Here is a 17,846-nt window from a genome sequence, read left to right on the forward strand (position 1 = left end):
TCTTTACAAAATCAGTGAAACAAAAAGCCAACGAATTCTATGTGCAAAAAAATATTGGCAACCCTATGAAAAAAAAAAAGAATCCCTGGAGGACTATACCTTCAGCTGGTGCTTCTCAAACTTTAATGTGCATACAGATTACTTAATGGCCTTGATAAAGTACAAGACTGGCTTGAGGCCTGGGGTTCTGCTTATCTAACCCCTTCTAGGCCAAGGTGCTGTTCCGTGGGCCATGTTTTGAATAGCAGGCCACTAAGACGTTATCCCCGGTTATCTCTGGAAGGTAGAACTGTGAGGGTCTTCACTTTACATTTCACCTTTGTGCATTATTTGCATTTGTTTTTTAGACAAAGAACTGTATTCTGAGAGTAAAGAATTTAAAAATCTTTCACCAGAATTTGCCTTACTTCTACATCTCTGTGTTCTGCAGATTTAACCTTAAAAAAAATTTGTAAGAGTGCGTCAAAAGGAAACTGATTTCTTGTCCCCCTGCATCCCCATGCCACCCAGATCTTTATAGATGTGAATGTTTAAAAGCAATAGAGTTAGGTGTAGGGGGCAGTTGGAAGGCATTCCTATTAGCTAAAATGTTTCAGTGGCAGGCATCAGAAACGTAACTAAAATGGGCTTAAGAAGTTAAAGGAAATTTTTAAGAAAGACAAGGAAAATGCTGCTGTCACTCATAGCTGAATCCAAGCCTTCAAATGACATTTTCAGGAATCGGTCTCTTGCCATCTCTAAGCTCTGTTTTCCTCTGCAGTGGCTTTATTTTCAGGCCCTCCCTCTTTCTCTAGAATGGCCACCAGAAGCAGTAGGCTCTGTTCTACCAGGTTAGCAGCCACAGCCATGTGAGAAGGCCCCTTCCCTGCTCACGTTCCAGGGATGACGCTCGTTGTGTACGGACCCATCTCTGAATCTATCAGTGACTCCGATTGGCTTGACGTGGCCACATGCCCACTTCTGAAGAAGCCTGGGGGTGGTGTAACCTCATCTGAACCAGCTGAGAGGAAGGGGTGGTTCCCTGAAGGAGAACCAAAACATTGATACTAGGACGAGGTGAAATAGATGTGGAAGTGGAGAGGTGGTGTTCTGTTATTGTGCAGATCTCCAGCCCCGTCTTCTCTTTTGACTTCTTTGGAAACCAGGTTAAGTGATTTATCCGTAGACAGGATAATAAACACTGGAGCCAAGACTTTCCAATTTCTGTCCTTCTGCTCTGTCCCCTCCATGGTGTTACCTCCACCTTCTGGAAAACCAGGAATGAATCAAACACGAAGCTTCTATGACACTTGATTGCCATTGAAATGCCTTTTTAAACACTGCATTTCATGATATGAAACTTAAAGGAATTGTAATTGCACGTCTATCATCTTTGAGGCTCCTCCATTAACTGCCCAGAGTAAGAAAACCACATTCCTTCTGTGATAGTAATCCTTGCTACTCCTTCCCTCGTTGGGGAAACAAGTCAAAGCTTGACAGAGTGTAGCTGCTGATCTACTTGGGAGAAGTTCGAGCCCTAACCAGGTGATCCCATGAGTGAGGTGGGTGCCCTGTGGACAGAGGGGCTCACACCAGCCTCTGATCTTAGTTTGTGGCATATATTATCCCAAGAGCTTGATTAATAGTCTAGACTGGGTCCTCCCTTTGGGCGGGCTGTTGCCCTCCCAATTTTCCCAGGCACCGTGATATCCCTGTGGACAGGTACAGGCATGCATCACAAATCTGGAGGCTCGCCCAAAAAGTATGTCTGCTGTTTGTGAAGGGGCAATGTAGCAATTACCTGTGAGTAATGTAGTGGCAGATCTTCTATGAGAAATTAAAGCTGAAAAAAGAGGGCTTTCCTCTCCTTGAAGGACGTGTACGTTGGCTGAACCAACTCTTGCTTTGAGGACTCTTTCTTCTCCTTTCTCTCAATTCGATCCCTTTCTCCCCAGACATCCTTTCTTAGGCACCCCGCTTTCACAGTCGGCAAGCCATGGGAATAAGAAAGAATTGGCTGGAAGTAAATTGTCTGCTTGCTCATAGCAGTTGAAAGTTTTCTTTCGATGCTTCTGGTTCCAGGGGAGGGAGCTGAAGATTAAATCCTGGAGTCTGCCCCATTAGAAGAGCAGCAGCCTGGTTTCTGGTAACTACAGCAGCAGGTAAGAAACGAACGGTTGTTCTTACCTTTTGTTTTACATAAAATATAATTTTAAGGCAGATTTGATGTGACATGTCCGTGTATTAGGCATAGTAGAATCACCAAAAGATTTAAATAATATGATTTCCACGTGTAAACCACCCTCGACTAGTGGGAGGATTGGTTCTGCTGGCTGGAGAACCTGTCTCGGGATTTCTTTTGGAGGCAAGCGGTGCCTTGGGTTGTTCCCTATAGTAGACATCGTGGTCAGTGCCAGGAAGAAACTCATGTCTTGATGAATTAGACAGCATCTGTGTTCTCTAGATTTTCACTTGCAGTGTGCATATTTACAGGTGTATGTATCCTGTACTCCAGACACACAATCACCTTTGGTAAGAACACTCACAAAAGCACAGATGATGATCTGACTGGAAGATAGGCCCCTTTTGATGCATTCCTATTCTAAGTTTTCCAAGAGCCCATCGGTTGACTTCTTAGAAGACAACACCATGCATTTTTTAGGAGGAAGTTATTAGGAGTGTGAGAAATATTGAATAGGTGTCAGTTGCATTAGTACAGTTACTTGCTCACCCTCTGGATCACAGCAAAAGGCTTTCATGTATTTGGGGGTCATGCACTTCTTTATAAGGAATATAACTTAGTAAAAGTGGACAAGAAACCATAAAGTGAACATGATGAGCTGTTACAGAGTTTGTCATAACCAGTTCCCAAGTGTTGTAAAAGTAAAATATGATGTGTGTGTGATAGGAGGAAGTAATAAAGGGAATATGGAAAGGAACAAAATGGAGTTTTATGAGAATTTTTAGGTCTACTTTTTATTTTTTTTAATTTTTTTAAATGTTTATTTATTTTTGAGACAGAGAGAGACAGAGCATGAACGGGGGAGGGTCAGAGAGAGGGAGACACAGAATCTGAAACAGGCTCCAGGCTGTCAGGACAGAGCCCGACGTGGGGCTCGAACTCACAGACCACGAGATCATGACCTGAGCCGAAGTCAGCCGCGCCGAAGTCAGCCGCTTAACCAACTGAGCCACCCAGGTGCCCCAGGTCTACTTTTTAAAAACAAACTGAGTTTGTGAGTCAGCAACCAAAGAATCAATTCTCTGAGAAAACGCTTGTGAATGACCAAGTGTTTCTTGTTTGCTGGGTGGTGGGGAGGGGAGAGGGAGAGAGATGGAAAAAGGGAGGAGATACTTTCCTCACGTACTGGGTTGGAGCCTGGCTTATTTTAAATGCACCTCAGTAACCACTTATTCTGCAAACAGCACCTTTTGTGTTCTGGGCACTGTGCTGGGCTCAGGACTATATGTGTCATGCTCAGTTTCCTCTTCAGTAACTTTTGCCCACCTCTTGTTAGTGTCACCAACAAACAGACAACCACAGAGTTTAGTGCAATTACTTATCACTGGACTGTTCAGGTGGCCTGGTTACCTGAACTGCTTATGTATCGGTCTGCTAGAAAAATATATATTGTCTTCCAGTTGAAATGACACCCTGTCAAAAAGAAACTTCCTCCTGAGCTTCCTAAAATCCAGTTCTCTGAGGCCAAGGAATAGTAGAGCACTACTATGAGATTTGTGCTCTGTTTGTGACTCCTGTTTTCTGGGTAAGTGAGGCGCTGATCCTTGACTGGAAGCTTGGCCTGGAGCCATGCAGGCTCTAAGACAGGGGCAATGCCTTGCCTGCTAGTCTCTCACCCAGAAACTCTGTGGAAGTGAGGGGTGGGGTATGGGTGGGGACCCTTCCCCTTTGGGTGTATCTCAGGGGACCTGCTTCATCAGCTGGCAACAGGCCCTGGACCCTCAGCGAATATGATCAAACCTCCTTACATGCCAGGCCTGGGCCCTCTTCTGCTTTGGCAAGCTGGCTTCTGAGCTGATTTGAGGCAGACCCAGAGGCACGGTGGATAGATATAAATATTACCTCATTACCAGCACATGCTCTCCCTTTTCACTTCTTTCCTATGGCTGCATCTTCTCTTGGTTGCTATAAACAGCACCATTCTCCCACTCTGGAAAAGGTCTGAGTTTGTCACTGGTGGTCCCTCGACTCTGCCCGTCTCCCAGTTCTGGTGAGAAATGCTGCCATGAGTGAAATAACAAAGCAGAGGATAAAATGTACAACACAAAAATAATAATAGCACCTAACATTTGTGAGACCTGCCTGTGTGCCAGGCGCTGTGCTAAAGGCTTTGTATACCTGATCTCATTTGTTCTTTACAACTACCTATGAGGTGGGGACCCCTGGTATCCCGATTTTACAGGCAAAGAAACTGAGGCTTAACCATTTACTTACTGCTTGCAATTCAGACCTAAGTGCCTGACTCCACAGCATTTAATGACAGCCTGTGATAAGAGTGACAGTCAAATTTAGCTTGAATGCTGGCCAAGGGAAGATAGTACACACCAGTGAGCAGGGTGCTGAGGCAGATGCCCTCTGGCCCTCTTGGCTTTCCTGCTCTGCAGTGATGCCTCTGGAAAGGTCTACTGGAGACCACCAGGGAGACCAAAGGGATTGCTCGGCTGCCTGTGGCTTCTCTACAAGTGGCTTGTCATGCCTCCCTTTGAGGTCTGGCAACCAACATTTATCTTGGTCTTTGTTTACAAACAAAGGCCATGCATCCTGTTCTTTCCTTGCTATTTGGGGCTGACTCTAATTTTAAAGGAGCATATGTTCTAGTTCCACTCTGCTGGTGTTTTGGGACAGACGTTAGCCCTTAAGAGGCGTCAGGGAATGTTTGTAATAAGTTCTTTCCTTTCCTTGATTTCAGCTAATATATTCCCTAGAGCCTACCTGGAACCAAAAAGAGTTCTCCTTTAGAGATGGTCTCTACTTGGTCAATTACCACTCCTAGTACCTTTTTGAAACTACTCTGAGGAAGAATTTGGAAAGTCTCCAGGCTGTTTACCCATGGGCTCCACAATTCATAAGTCACATCACAGGCTCATTTCTGAGGGGTCCTCTCACATTTTGAGCCCCTTCCTGTTTTCAGCATTTAGGCAAACTCTTCTACAATATGGATCTTGTCCAATGAGACCAAAGCCAAAGAAGGGTTCAGATCAGCCCCTGCACCAAGCCTATTGGACGGCCCTTTGGTTAACTCAAGCAGTGCATCAAAACCCCATCCCCTTAGACTTCTTGCAGACTATTTTTATTGTGTGACTTGGCAATGAGCTAGTGAAGTATTACATTCTTTGAAATTTGGCCTTAACTTGCTTATTTCCAGTTTCCAACTGTTTCCCCTATTGTATGTATTTGAAGAGAATGAAAGCATTGGAGGTCTGGGGCGGCAAAAAGGAAGAGGACTAATATTAATTGAACACCTACTATGTGCTACATATTCCACTGGTCTCTATACACATGATATGATATTTAATCCTGATGGAACCTAGGAAGGTAGGAAGGCCCATTTACAGTTGAAGAAGCTCAAGATTCAAAAAAGTTAAGCTACTGTAGATGGAAGTGTAATACAAAGGTGGGGCAGAATTCACATATTCCCTTATCCCATACTGCCTTCACCATGTCACCTGGGTTCTACAGCCTTTCCCAGTGGACAGAGTACACTCAGATCTTCATGATCCTGGGATTTAGGTATGTGATACGTATTTGGTAGATGAGGAAACTAGATTCAGAGGGTACTGCTTGGGTTAATGGAAATCAGCTGCTATTAAGCCTTTGCTCATCTCCTATTCATCTCAGACAGCTGAGAAATGGTGTTCAGGTGAAAAATTTTAACCCCCAAGATCCTAATGAAGAGTAATCTATTTGTATCACTTTTGGTTTTCCAAACCTTGATCTTAGTAATGTGTTTACTTACATATGCCCTACTCTGTATTTCTCACATAATTTTATTTCAGAAATGCAGGTCAATGTTAATGAAATTAAATACTTATCACTTACACTGAGACAGTTTTCTGTTCTGTTACTCAAGCTGATTCCTTGTTATTGAGCAGTTGAGATGGTCCAAAGAATACAAGTTCATTTCTTCCTTTTGCTTTTCCTTTTGGAGTGTGTGGTCTCCAATAAGGAAATTGCTGAGTCAAATAGTATAACAAATTTTATAGCTCTTATGAAAAATTGCCAGACTGCTTTCATCAGAAACCTCACATTGTCACCAGCAACAAACACAAGGACTCATTTTCCTCCAATTCCAGGCTGGCCTGCTCTTTATTGAGCTGAATTTATTTATAGTTCTCCTCTCCAAAAGTTTTGGGAATACTAATCTTCGAGTGTCTTTCTTCTCATCACTGAGCCTTCTACCTGAAGACTGACACTGAGCCCGCTAACCACACAAGCCTCCAGTCAGAGTAATAAAGACGTGAAATGCCATGTTCCATGGCCTAACAAAGTTGGAGAGGGGAATAACAGGTATGGAATGAAATGAGAAGTAAAGAGAAATATTAAAGAACCCATGGTGAATAAATAGGTCAGAGAATAATAGAGGATATGGGAAAATTAGCCTCTTGCGAATTCTTCAAGCGTGTGAAATACACATATTCATTTATTGGTTTATGTGGTAGCCAGCCTTCAAGATGGCTCCTAATGATCCCTGCCTCCTGATATTAGCGCCCGGTGTGGTCCCCTCCCACAACCTATCAGAGTTGGTCTGTGTGCCCAGTAGAACACTGGATAAGTGATGGGATGTTGACTCTGATATTAGGTTATAAAAGATGTTATGGCTTTCATTTTGGTCACTTTCTCCATTTCTTGGATCACTCACTCTGGGAGATACCAGCTACCATGCTGTGAGCAGCACTCTGGAGAAGCCCATGTAATGAAGAACATGGTGGTGACAGCATTCTACTTGTGGTGGAGTCCCAAGTCACACCTCTGCCTGGAAACCTGAACCATCTGCTCAACTCTTTGCTCCCTGTTAGACTGTAAATAGACATCAGTTATCCATTGCTGCAGAACAAACCACCCCCCAAATAAGAGTGATACCCTCGTGTTTGGGGCCACAAATAGGAATTGATGGAACAGCTGGGGTTGCTAGAACTCTCCATATGGCCTTTCATTGTGGGCTTTATCACAGTATGGAATTCTCCCAGTACCAGTCAGACAAAAATAGAAGCTGTAAAGCCTCTTGAGGCCTGGGCTCGAAAGTTACACAACATCACTTCTTCCACATTCTGTTGGACAAAGCAAATAAAAAGGCCAGCCCAAATTCAAAGGGTGGGAGAAATAAACTGCTTCTTAACAAGACGATTTGTAAATAGTGTGTGGTTATATTTAATCCATCAAGCCCAGCTTCTGGCCATAATTATTTCAATTTCTCCCATAATATATAAAATACACTCCTCTCTCCCAGGACCCCCGTAGTCTCATCCAATGACCACATCAAGCTCAAAGTCTGTGATCTTGGGGCACCTGGGTAGCTCAGTTGGTTGAGCATCCAATTCTTGATTTCAGCTCAGGTCATGATTTCAGGTTTGTGGGGTTGAGCCCCACATAGGGGCTCCCTGTTTATAGCACAGTGTCAGCCTCTGTGGGAGGCTGGGATTCTATCTCACCCTCTCTCTCTGCCCCTCCCCCCTTGCGTGCTTACTCTCTCTCTCTCTCTCTTTCTCTCTCTCAAAATAAATAAACTTAAAAAAAGAACTATGGGTTGTCTATGTATCTCATTATTGTTCATTCCATTATCCACAATTCTTTTGGGGACTGGCCTCTACAGTAATGCTGATTAAAATACAGTACAAACCACAAATGTGAATGAACTACATATGTGGGGTTTTGTCTAATTCTAAGAGAAGACCCACAATTTAAATAACAGTAAAAACAAAACAAGTGAAATTAATTTTAGTGATAAATTTTTTAACTCACTATAATCAAAATATTGTTGCAACTTTATGTTAGTAATAAGATATTTTACATTTTTTAATGCTAGGTTTTTGAAATCCAGTATATATTTTATGCTTATAGCACAACTTAATTCAGACTAGCCACATTTCAAGTGCCCAATAGCTACATGTGGCTATATTGGGCAGCCCAGCTTGATTACTCAGAGCTATTTTGGGATTAGGCTCCTATGAATCTTAGAAGCCCTTTGTCTAGTTGAGAGGGCCCTCTCAGCACTTCCTAAAGTGTTTTCGAGGTCTTAATTAAGGGTCTTACACCCTATCTTTGATCAGTCTTTACTCTGAGACCATCTCTTCCTTTGAGAATCCTTTGCCAGCTGGAGAGAGTGGAAAGAGGAACTTTCTAACATAGCAAATCCTGAACCTCCCTTCTTTCTTCTCAGTTTTCTGTTTGCAAACATGGGTTCTGGCTTTAACTCTCTTTCCTTGTACCTTACTGTGCAAGGCTAAAATATCCACTGGTGCTTTAAGCATTCTGCCCAGGAGTCTCTTTAGCCAGACCAATAAATTGATTAAATCTATTTTCTAACCTTACAAATTACTACAGATGACAGTTTTGCTGATTGTTTCAGCAAGAAGGGCTGCCCGTTTCCCAGCCTCCAAAACCAATTTCCTCACTGCCCTTCCAGCCTCTCCCCGCCATCTGGTCCCAAAGGCAATACCACATGTTATAAGTCTTTGTTCGGCAGCATCCTCCTCACCAGGTTCTGTTTTAGTCACAGTAGAGTAACAAATAACCCTAAAACGTAGCGAATGAAAACAACAGATTATTGTTTCTCCATGCTTCTGTGAGTTGACAGGCTAGTTTAATTGCTGGTATTACCTGGGCTTATTCATGCAGTTACCTTCAGTTTGAAGATCTTGAAGATTGGTGGCTGGGCTCAGCTGGGCCAGCTGGGCCTCACTGGCTCCATGTGCTCTTTCATCCTTTAGGAGGCTAGGCTTTGTCACACGGTAGCGGCCGTGCTCTGAGGGTCCAAGCTTTAACGTGAAAGCACTTATGTAACCTCTAAGAATCTCAGTTTTGCTGATTGCACTGGCCAGAGTAAGCCCACGACCAAGTCCAGAGTCAACGTGGGAGGAAACTACATAAGCGCACGGTCTTGGAAGGCACGATTGGTTGAGGAATAACTTGTATAAGGCCTGCCATGCTATCTCTTCCAGGTATCTTATGGATTACATGAGGTAATTTGTACATAAACACTTAAGGTCTCACGGGCAGATACCTGGGAACTGGGTTCCAAAGTTGCTTGTACCTTATGTTTGGAAAGATCCATCCATGCTTGCTGCATTGGTGGTCTAATCAGGAGCAAAGAGTTGAGCAGACAGGTTATGTTATATGTCAGACGGTGTGCAAAAAGCTTTAACTATGTTAGCTCATTTCATCCTCCAAGTAGTCCATTTTACAGATGAGGAAATGAGTAACAGAGAAACTAGTTAACAGCCAAGGTCATGCAGCAAATTAGAGGTGGAACTGGGGCCTGAGTCCAGGCAGCCTGGCTCTCGGGGCCATGCTCATGATCGCTGTCCCACAGCTGTCTCCGTTCAGAGAAGGCAGAAGAGACAGTGCAAGGGTGGAAAATGAGGCCTGGAGTGCGGAAGAGGGCAGGGCGACACGTCAGAGTCTGTGTACGATCTTTTCAGGCGTTTAGTCCTTTGGGTTTTCTGCATAAACTGTTCTTCTAGAACTCTTTTCTCTGGCGACCAGCTTTCCCAATCAGGGCAGATGTGTAGGGAGGTATTTTTTTTTTTTTTTTTTCTAGTTGATCTCACTGGATTCTCCTCTCTGAGCTGAGCTTGTTAGATTGAAAATATTCTGATGTGTTGTGAAATATTGGCTGGAACACTGTCCAGAGAGCATGCTTCTCAGAATACCTTGGCACGGCTCCTCTCATGCTGGTGGCAAACACACAGGTCCCAACAGAGTGGAGTCACTCTGGGTCTGCTGCTGCCACTGCAAGATTTACGATATATGAAGGTGCCAAGTTTGTAGGGTGAGAAAAAGAAGCAGCTCACATTTACAATCATGTTTTTAAAAATCTGCCCACATGTTACTGGAGTTGTACTTTAAAGGCTTTTGCCAGATAACACATTTTGGGAAATGATGGGGGAAATCTTAAAGATATAAACTAAGGTAGGAACAGTATGATGTAGTGTGTGTGTGTAAAGGAAACAGATTTGAATGAAGCAAGATCCATGCTACTCGACTGTTTTTAGATTAGTTTTTGTTTGTGTGAACGTAGAAAGGCCTGGGTAATTAAGATGTCCTCAGGTAGCAGAGGAAGAAGATTTATGAGGTTGAAAAAACATGGAGGCCGTAGACGATGCCTCGTATACATAGAGGGGTGTGAGTCACACACCCCTTAAACGCCACACACCCTGAGCACCCTGAGTTGGAAGCCCATGCAGTGAGCAGTGAAGTGAGCTGTTTCTGGGTTAATTTCTATCGAAAGTGTCAGCAGTTTCAGAAATGTTGGCCTAAATTAGGAAGCTGTTTTGATCTCTGATGTCGCAGGGATTTTTGCCATGAATACTTATAGGAAATGTGCCAACTTATCAGGGCGGCTTGTCATTAAGGAAGCTGATGCTTCAGAGAGCTTTTCTTTTCCTCCTTCATATAAATCATTTCCTCTGCCCCAAAACTCTTAACAGTTTGGGCTGAAAGCCATGCTATTGCTGAATAAGAGATCGGAAATGGAAATTCAGAATCTCTCCATGCCCTGTTCCCTTCCGCCTTGCTTTCTCATTTGGGGTGTTTACGTCATTTTAAATGAATGGCCTTTTAGGCATTTCTAACAGGAAATAATCTAGAGCATTAGCTATGATTTATCTCGTGGAATTTCAGCACTTGATAGGAGCCATTTATTCCCATGTTCTGCATTATTGGTTCCCTGACCGAGCATATGGAAATCAGGTATGTTGTCTGTGCTGTCTTTCTATACCTCAGATTCCTGGTGTGTTTAAGAAACCTGGAATTTTTTTTTTTTACTCGTCGCTAATTATATCCATGTTTGGAAAGAGGAAAGTCAGGCAACCCGCAACAGTGATACTTCCTTATGGAGCAAATATTGCTTAAATTACATTATCTCCTTTCTAGTTAAGTCCTTTTTATTGAAGTAATAGAGGTTTTATTTGTTCATTTGCTGGTTTTGGTAAGTTAGGTGCTTCTGTTGCAGACTCCTTCCTGATACACCACAAGATGGAATGTGACTGTTTTGAAACAGTATGCAGAATGGATAGTTCCTGGTTCTGTGGGCCCAGCCAGAACTGCGTTACCAGATATCAGGAGCCACTTTTGATTTGACATACCCAGAAAAGAGGGTTTGAAGGGAGCCAGTGAGAAAAGGAGACAGGATTAAAACAAAACAAAACAAAAGGCATTTCTGGTCAGGTCAGAGTAAGGTTGTCCTGGTCTGGCGATGAGCTGCTGAAAAATGGGAGCTGGAGCTGATGCTCACGTTTCTACCTCAGCATGACTCTCAAAAGCACTTTTTGTCTTTCCACGTAAAGATTTATTAAGATGCTGAAGGGAGCCGAGCAGGCTCACATTACCCAGATTTGTTGTGTTATGTTTTTATTGAAATTGACACGGCAGCTGCCAGTCCGTTTAATTGAGCTGTTCAAATCCTAGCTGAGAAGCCAAGCAGCCAAAGGCATGGCGCCACACCCCTTGTTCCTCTTTAGGTCCTGATGTTTAAACCTGGCTCCTACGAGCGGGTCTCAGGTTGCAGAGCTCTGTCTTCAGGCAAACTCCAGTGGTTATGAATGGTTCTTCCAGCAGCTGACAGTGTTTTATTTGGTTTGGCTTTTTTTATTTTTATTTTTTGCATTTGGGATCTCCAGCAAGGAAACAGAGCCCCCGACCCAGAGGCAGGGGTGGGTGGAACTTCATGGGTATGACTCGAGAGAGCTCAGAAAGGCTTTTTGTCCCTCAAACATCTCCCACCCATTTGCCACACTAATAGGGGGTGATTTCTTTGTGTTAGACAAATACCCCCTTTAAAAAAGCATATCAATGGCACCATAAGATAGACTTCTTAATCTTCAAAATTTTATGTGAGCTGGCTACCTTAGATCCATTCTTTCTCGTGGCAAACTGGGCACCTCTGAGTGCAGGCAATGGGGCTCACGGGTCAGACATAAGGATAAAGACCAGAATACAGGGTGGCAGGCCTGGTTGCAAGGTAGGGAAAGGGCTCCTGCCAACTGATGTGTGGATTTGGAGTGCTAATGGTTCCCGAATCTACGTCCATCCACAGCCACAGCCCTTCTCCAGAGTCCCAAATCCATATTGGCAATAACAATTTCCCTTGGATATATCCATCTAAAGTCCAGTAGACCTTAAATGGAACGTGTTCAAAATTGAATCCGTCTCTTCGTTTTTGCGCCAACTCACACTTTGTTTGCTCCAAGTTTTCCCGAATTTCTCCTCAACTCCCCCCACCCCAGTCACCAGTCCTGAAAATTTTATCTCACCCGCTTCTCTGCTCTGCCGGTGACTTCTTTCTAACTCTGAGCTTCTTCATACAGACGATTGCAACAGCCATTTAATTGGTCTTTCGTCCTCTACCTCTTTTTTGTTTCCTCCTTCACACCACTGCCAGAATTAGCTTTCTATATATAAATCTTATCACTATTTGCCCCTCAAAACCCATCCTTTAATTATCTGCTGTTGCCACAGAAGAAAATCTGAACTCCATAGTGTAGTACATGGAGGCTGTCTCAGTCAGGCACCCCACCCATCCTATCCCCCCGCCTCACTGGAGCACAGGTCTTTGATTGTGCTTATGCTCTGTCTTCTGCATTAAATGACATTTTCCACCATTCCCTTAAACCTGGCATCAATAGCACCTCCTCTGTGAAGCTCTCTCCTGCTCCCCCAGCCACTCCCTCCTTCCCCAGAGCACCCTAGACCTTGCCACTTCTGTAGCATGGATGTCGAGTAGGTGCCTACACACAGGAAGTGCTCTATTAATGTCTGTTGTTGAGTGAAAGAGATGCTGGTGGGAAAAGAGCTCCATGCCATGACGGAGGTGCCAGAGGGAGAAGAGAAAACACTGAACATCAGATTAACACCGCAAATGAGACAATCATTTACAACCCTCAGACTAGAAAAGATGAACCACACTCCTTATGCCCTGCCTCCAGGGTGGACGAGGAGAATGGACAGCTCCCTTTGCTGTTGGAAGGATGGAATATTGGTCAAGGATTCCTGTAGGAGAATTTTGACAGGATGCATCAAAGCTTTTAAAGATGATGGAATTTGACCCAGCAGCTCCATTTTGAAGAATCCATCTTAAGCGAGTGATCTGACAAGGATTTGGTAATGTTTATGTAAAGATCCTTATTTCTATCAGCAATAACATAGTGACATCTGAAATGTCAAACTGTAAGCAATTGATTAAAGAAACTACAGCACATTTTTATCCTGGATTATTAAGCAGCCATTAAAATGATAACATGAACCTGTACTTATTAACATGGAAGGATCATATGTGTGACCTGCCGTGGAGTGAAAAAAGTTGTTTATAAAAATATACGCATACTGTAATCTCACTTCAAAATACTGCATTCGAAAAAAAATCATGAGGGTATGTACTGTCACGTCAACTGTGGTTATTTTGAGTTGGTGGTATTCACATGTTTCTATATTTTCTGAATTTTGAAAACTGGTTGAAGTACGTGTGCACACACATACACATGCACACTGCCCCCGCCCCCCCCCCCTTAAGTTATTCCATTAGTAGAAAGAACAGAGAAAGCAGAAGATGGCAGGCCAGCCGACTGCCAGTTCCCAGCTCCTTGGTAGCCTCAGGGCAGCCTGGCCGGTGGACATTTAAGGCAACAGAGAGGCAAATATGTCCCTACCTTTTCTGTTAATATCCTAGCTAGTCAAGAATCCTTTTGAGGATATTTGGAAGGTGTTGGGGGGGGGGGGCGAAGAAGGGGGCAAATCAGTTAGTGACCCTGAATAATTCATGGCCTTAAACCTTTCTAAAGTTCTACTGTAAGGAAGGGGCACCTGGGTGGTTCAGTCAGTTAAGCATCCCATGCTTGATTTAGGCTCAGGTCACCGCTCAAGGTTCAAGAGATTGAGCCCTACTTTGGGCTCCCCCCATGACAGAGCAGGGCCTGCTTGGGATTCTCTCTCTGTGTCTCTCTCTCTGTCTCTCTCAAAATAAATAGAATAAACATTTAAAAAATAAATAAAATCCTACTACAGAGGAAAATAATTTTTAGAAATCTCATCAGAAATCAGATCTGGCTGAGCTAAAACCTAGCAGGGAAGCAGGCAATAGCTTTGGAAGCCAATGACCTTCCTCTCCTTTCCCCACCAACACATTTCAGATCACAGAACGCCTACTAATTTCCAATTCAATTAGAAGTACTTCAGAGCAAGTGTTTGTTGAAAATACCACCCAGGGGGAGCTGAAAGGGGTGGGCTGGGCATTGCCGTGGTGACAATGGTGAATACAGGATCCGGGAGCGTGGCAGCTACATTTGACAGGAGATCATTCCCCAGACCCACTGGCTGCTTGGTCAGACCCCTGTGCCAGGCAGAAAGTCAGGAGACACTATTTTCTAGGTGCCGGGGAATAGGGTTACTCTGCCTTCCAAGCTGGTCTGTGCACCTTGATCAGGCCTGAGCCCTTGGGGCACACAGGTGGGAGCCAGCTCCTCCTTTGCTACTCCTTCCCCTACGTTGTGAGCACTGACCCCTCAGGCTCCATCTTGGACCCTGGAGCCAGCTTCTCCCCTCTGCAGCCCCCTAGCCCTTCCTGTTGCTGTTTCAGTGCCAGAAGGCCTGGGCAGTGAGTGGAGGAGACAGCACAGCGCCTGCTCTGTGCTCACAGCTCTGTCTCCCGCTGGGTGACCCAGGCTGGCCCTGCCTGGTGTTGCCTCTTCCCTGCTCCCTCCCTGTGGCCACCCCAACTCATCAATCCCGAGGGCCCCAGAGGCGGCACTGGCAGCAGTTTAGGCAGTGTCTGTCCCAGAGCAAATTGTCTGGGAGCTCTGCCAGCTTCTGAAGAAAATCTGCTTTGTGAATAGGGGAAGAAGCCTCTTTTATACTTTCTGTTAATCACGTTATTCACATAAGAGAGTTCTTCGTGCTTCCTTCCTTTCCCACAAGCCCCTGCTTGTCCAGGAGCCTCGAGGAGACAAGAGCAAAGAAGTGAACAGGTGGTAAGCGATCATCCAGAATATAAACGAAAAAGTACAGTAAATGGCCTAAGAAATGGTTCCATTTTTCAAAAGCCTAAAGTATTTTAATAACACATTTTCTCAAAACAGAATTAAAAAAATGATTTAGCCTTAGGGCGGGTGGCTCAGTTGGTTAAGCATCTGACTCTTGGTTTTGACTCAGTTTGATTCGTAGGTTCAAACCCCATGTTGGGTTCTGCGCTGACAGTGTGGAACCTGCTTGGGATTCTCTCTCTCTCTCCTTCTCTCTCTGCCCCCCCCCCTCTCTCTCTCTCTCTCTCTCTCTCTCTCTTGCTCTCAAGATAAGTAAACAAGTTAAAAAAAAATGATTTAGCCTTAATTGGAAAGTTTATTGCAGCCCATTATACGCACTCTCCCTGCTTCACAAAACAAAGAGTAGCATGAGTTATGTCTTAAAAAGCAAAGTGTAATTAACATCTCTTGCCTACAAGGTTGATTCCTCTGTGATGTTTCTAAGCTTATTTGATTTTCCCTGCCTCAACTTGTCCTTTAACTCTTGGCCTTTCTCTCTCCTCCCACCCCCTTTCTTCTATCCTGGGTCTTTTCCTTTCTTTCTTCCCAGCGTTCCCTACCTGGAAAAGTGAGTAGAGGCCAACAGCTCATGTGTAACAATAAAAGAATGAGATCTGTATGTTAGATCGTATTTAAAAAGTCAAAATTAGGTGAAGGACAGCCTTCAAGTAATGAGTTCAGGAAGTTATGCACTTAACATCACTGTGCACCATTTTTCACCATGTTTATACAAGTCCTCATTTGGGATTGCCTTTAGGGGTAATTTACAAGGTGCACACATGCACACACACACACATGCATACAATCAATCTGTACACTTTAATTTTGTTCCCTCTTGATTATGTTCCTTCTTCATTAGATTTGGCTCTAAGTGACAAATTCTAAATGAAAAAAAAAATCACTCCAGAAGGACCAAGATTTGCCACCAATAACAATACACATATGTGTGTATATTTTAAACAAGCACTAAGGATGTTCCTAACAGAGTCGGGCCAAAATTATTTTGTGAAAACAGAGTTAACGTTGGAGTCAGACATAGCGCCCAAAGTGGCCATGTGGGAAGATAGTGTTTCATTTGGATATACTGGCTTAGAAAAGTTGGATTTTTTTAATGATTTTATTATTTATTAAAGTTTATTTATTTTGAGAGAGAGAGAGACAGAGACAGAGACAGAGACAGAGACAGGGAGTATGTAAACATGAGCCAGGGAGGGGCAGAGAGAAGGGGAGAGAGAGAGAATCCCAAACAGGCTCTGCAGTGTGAGCCTGGAGCCCAACACGGGGCTTGAAACTATGAATCACAAGGCCATGACCTGAGCTGAAATCAAGAGTCAGATGCTTAACAGACTAAGCCATCCAGGCGCCCCTGTATGTTGTTTGTTTTTAATCAGCTTTGTGGCTGGGTAGGGAAACTGTTGTGACATGTGATATGCACTAACATATATTGAGTGCATTCTCTGTGATGTGCCAGGATCTGTGCTGAGCTTTTTATGTGCAGTATCTCATTTAATTCTCCCAACAACCCTGAGGGAAGGCTGAGGCCTTAGAGGCGGGTGACTGACCAAGGTCACACAGCTAGGGAGTAGCAGAAGGAGGATTTGGACCCATTTTTCTGACTCCAGGGCTCATTCCCCAAGTTACCAACCTGAGGCAGGTCACTTGTTTTCTTTGTGCTCCTAACACATCTGGTTGTTCAGAGCATCAAACAAGACATTGCATGGAAATACATCGTAGGCTGTCGAGTGTGAAACAAATACTGTTCGTGCCTGTTTTTGTGCAGCTGTTTGCCCTTAGCTCATTATTCCCATTTTATATATATATATATATATACATATATATATATATATATATATATATAAATATTTTTTTTCAGGAACTGGTTTCTCTATGTTTTCCTAAGATATTATTAATGATTTCCAAAAGATCTAAGAATATTTTATGACTACAGATTTTTGCTCTAGCCAATTGGCTTCCTTTGTAGATGTTTCTCACTTGCCTCATAAAAGAAAACTCTGTAGAAAGATTTCTCATTGACATACCGCAAGCAGCATGCATTATTTCCTTGTGATTTTAGAATCACTGACAGTATTTGGTCTTTATAGTTTTTTTGTTTGTTTGTTTTGGTTTCTGGGTTTTGTTTTGTTTTTGTTTTACTTTTAATCTTTGTGGTGGTTTTAGTACCAGCTTTCCAAAAAAAAAAAAAAAAGATTGTGACTGACTCAAATAAGACAGTATCATAGTATCATACAGGCCAGTGGCCGTGAACTAATATGAAGAAGAAGGTAATTCTGATAATGTGAGTAACAGCTTTGAATTGATCATGAATATTCTTTGGGGTTGGGTGATGGATCAGGGTAACGCATTTCAAATTGTGAAGGTGTGCCGTCTATTGGATTGGCTTGGCTTATGAATTAATTGTATTGCCATTAATTGGCACAGAGCGTGCCATTAATTGGAAATGTGAATACTTTTTGTAGGTTGTAGAACACCTCTCTTGATAAGCCATCAATGCTTATGATAGAGCGATAGGATAATACGAGCGATAAGAAAACCCCATCGTATCACCGTTTCATAGGTGGAAAAAATTGAAACAGAAAGAAAAGAAAGAATCTTTT

The 17,846-nt window shown here is 43.4% G+C and overlaps 1 protein-coding gene across 2 annotated transcripts in view; it reads left to right on the plus strand.

The window, feature by feature from the left end:
• Positions 1-2,059: 2,059 nt before the first annotated feature.
• FRMD6 (FERM domain containing 6) overlaps positions 2,060-17,846 on the plus strand; it is a 240,944-nt gene continuing 225,157 nt past the window's right edge. Inside the window, exon 1 of one of the 2 annotated variants that reach the window (XM_043556141.1) lies at positions 2,060-2,141. The gene's annotated coding sequence lies outside the window, so the exon portion shown is untranslated. The remainder of the gene's footprint in view (positions 2,142-17,846) is intronic. The other variant, XM_043556142.1, reaches the window with a different exon arrangement.

This window comes from Prionailurus bengalensis, chromosome B3 (assembly GCF_016509475.1).
Source record: "Prionailurus bengalensis isolate Pbe53 chromosome B3, Fcat_Pben_1.1_paternal_pri, whole genome shotgun sequence".
Classification (NCBI taxonomy): Eukaryota; Metazoa; Chordata; class Mammalia; order Carnivora; family Felidae; genus Prionailurus; species Prionailurus bengalensis.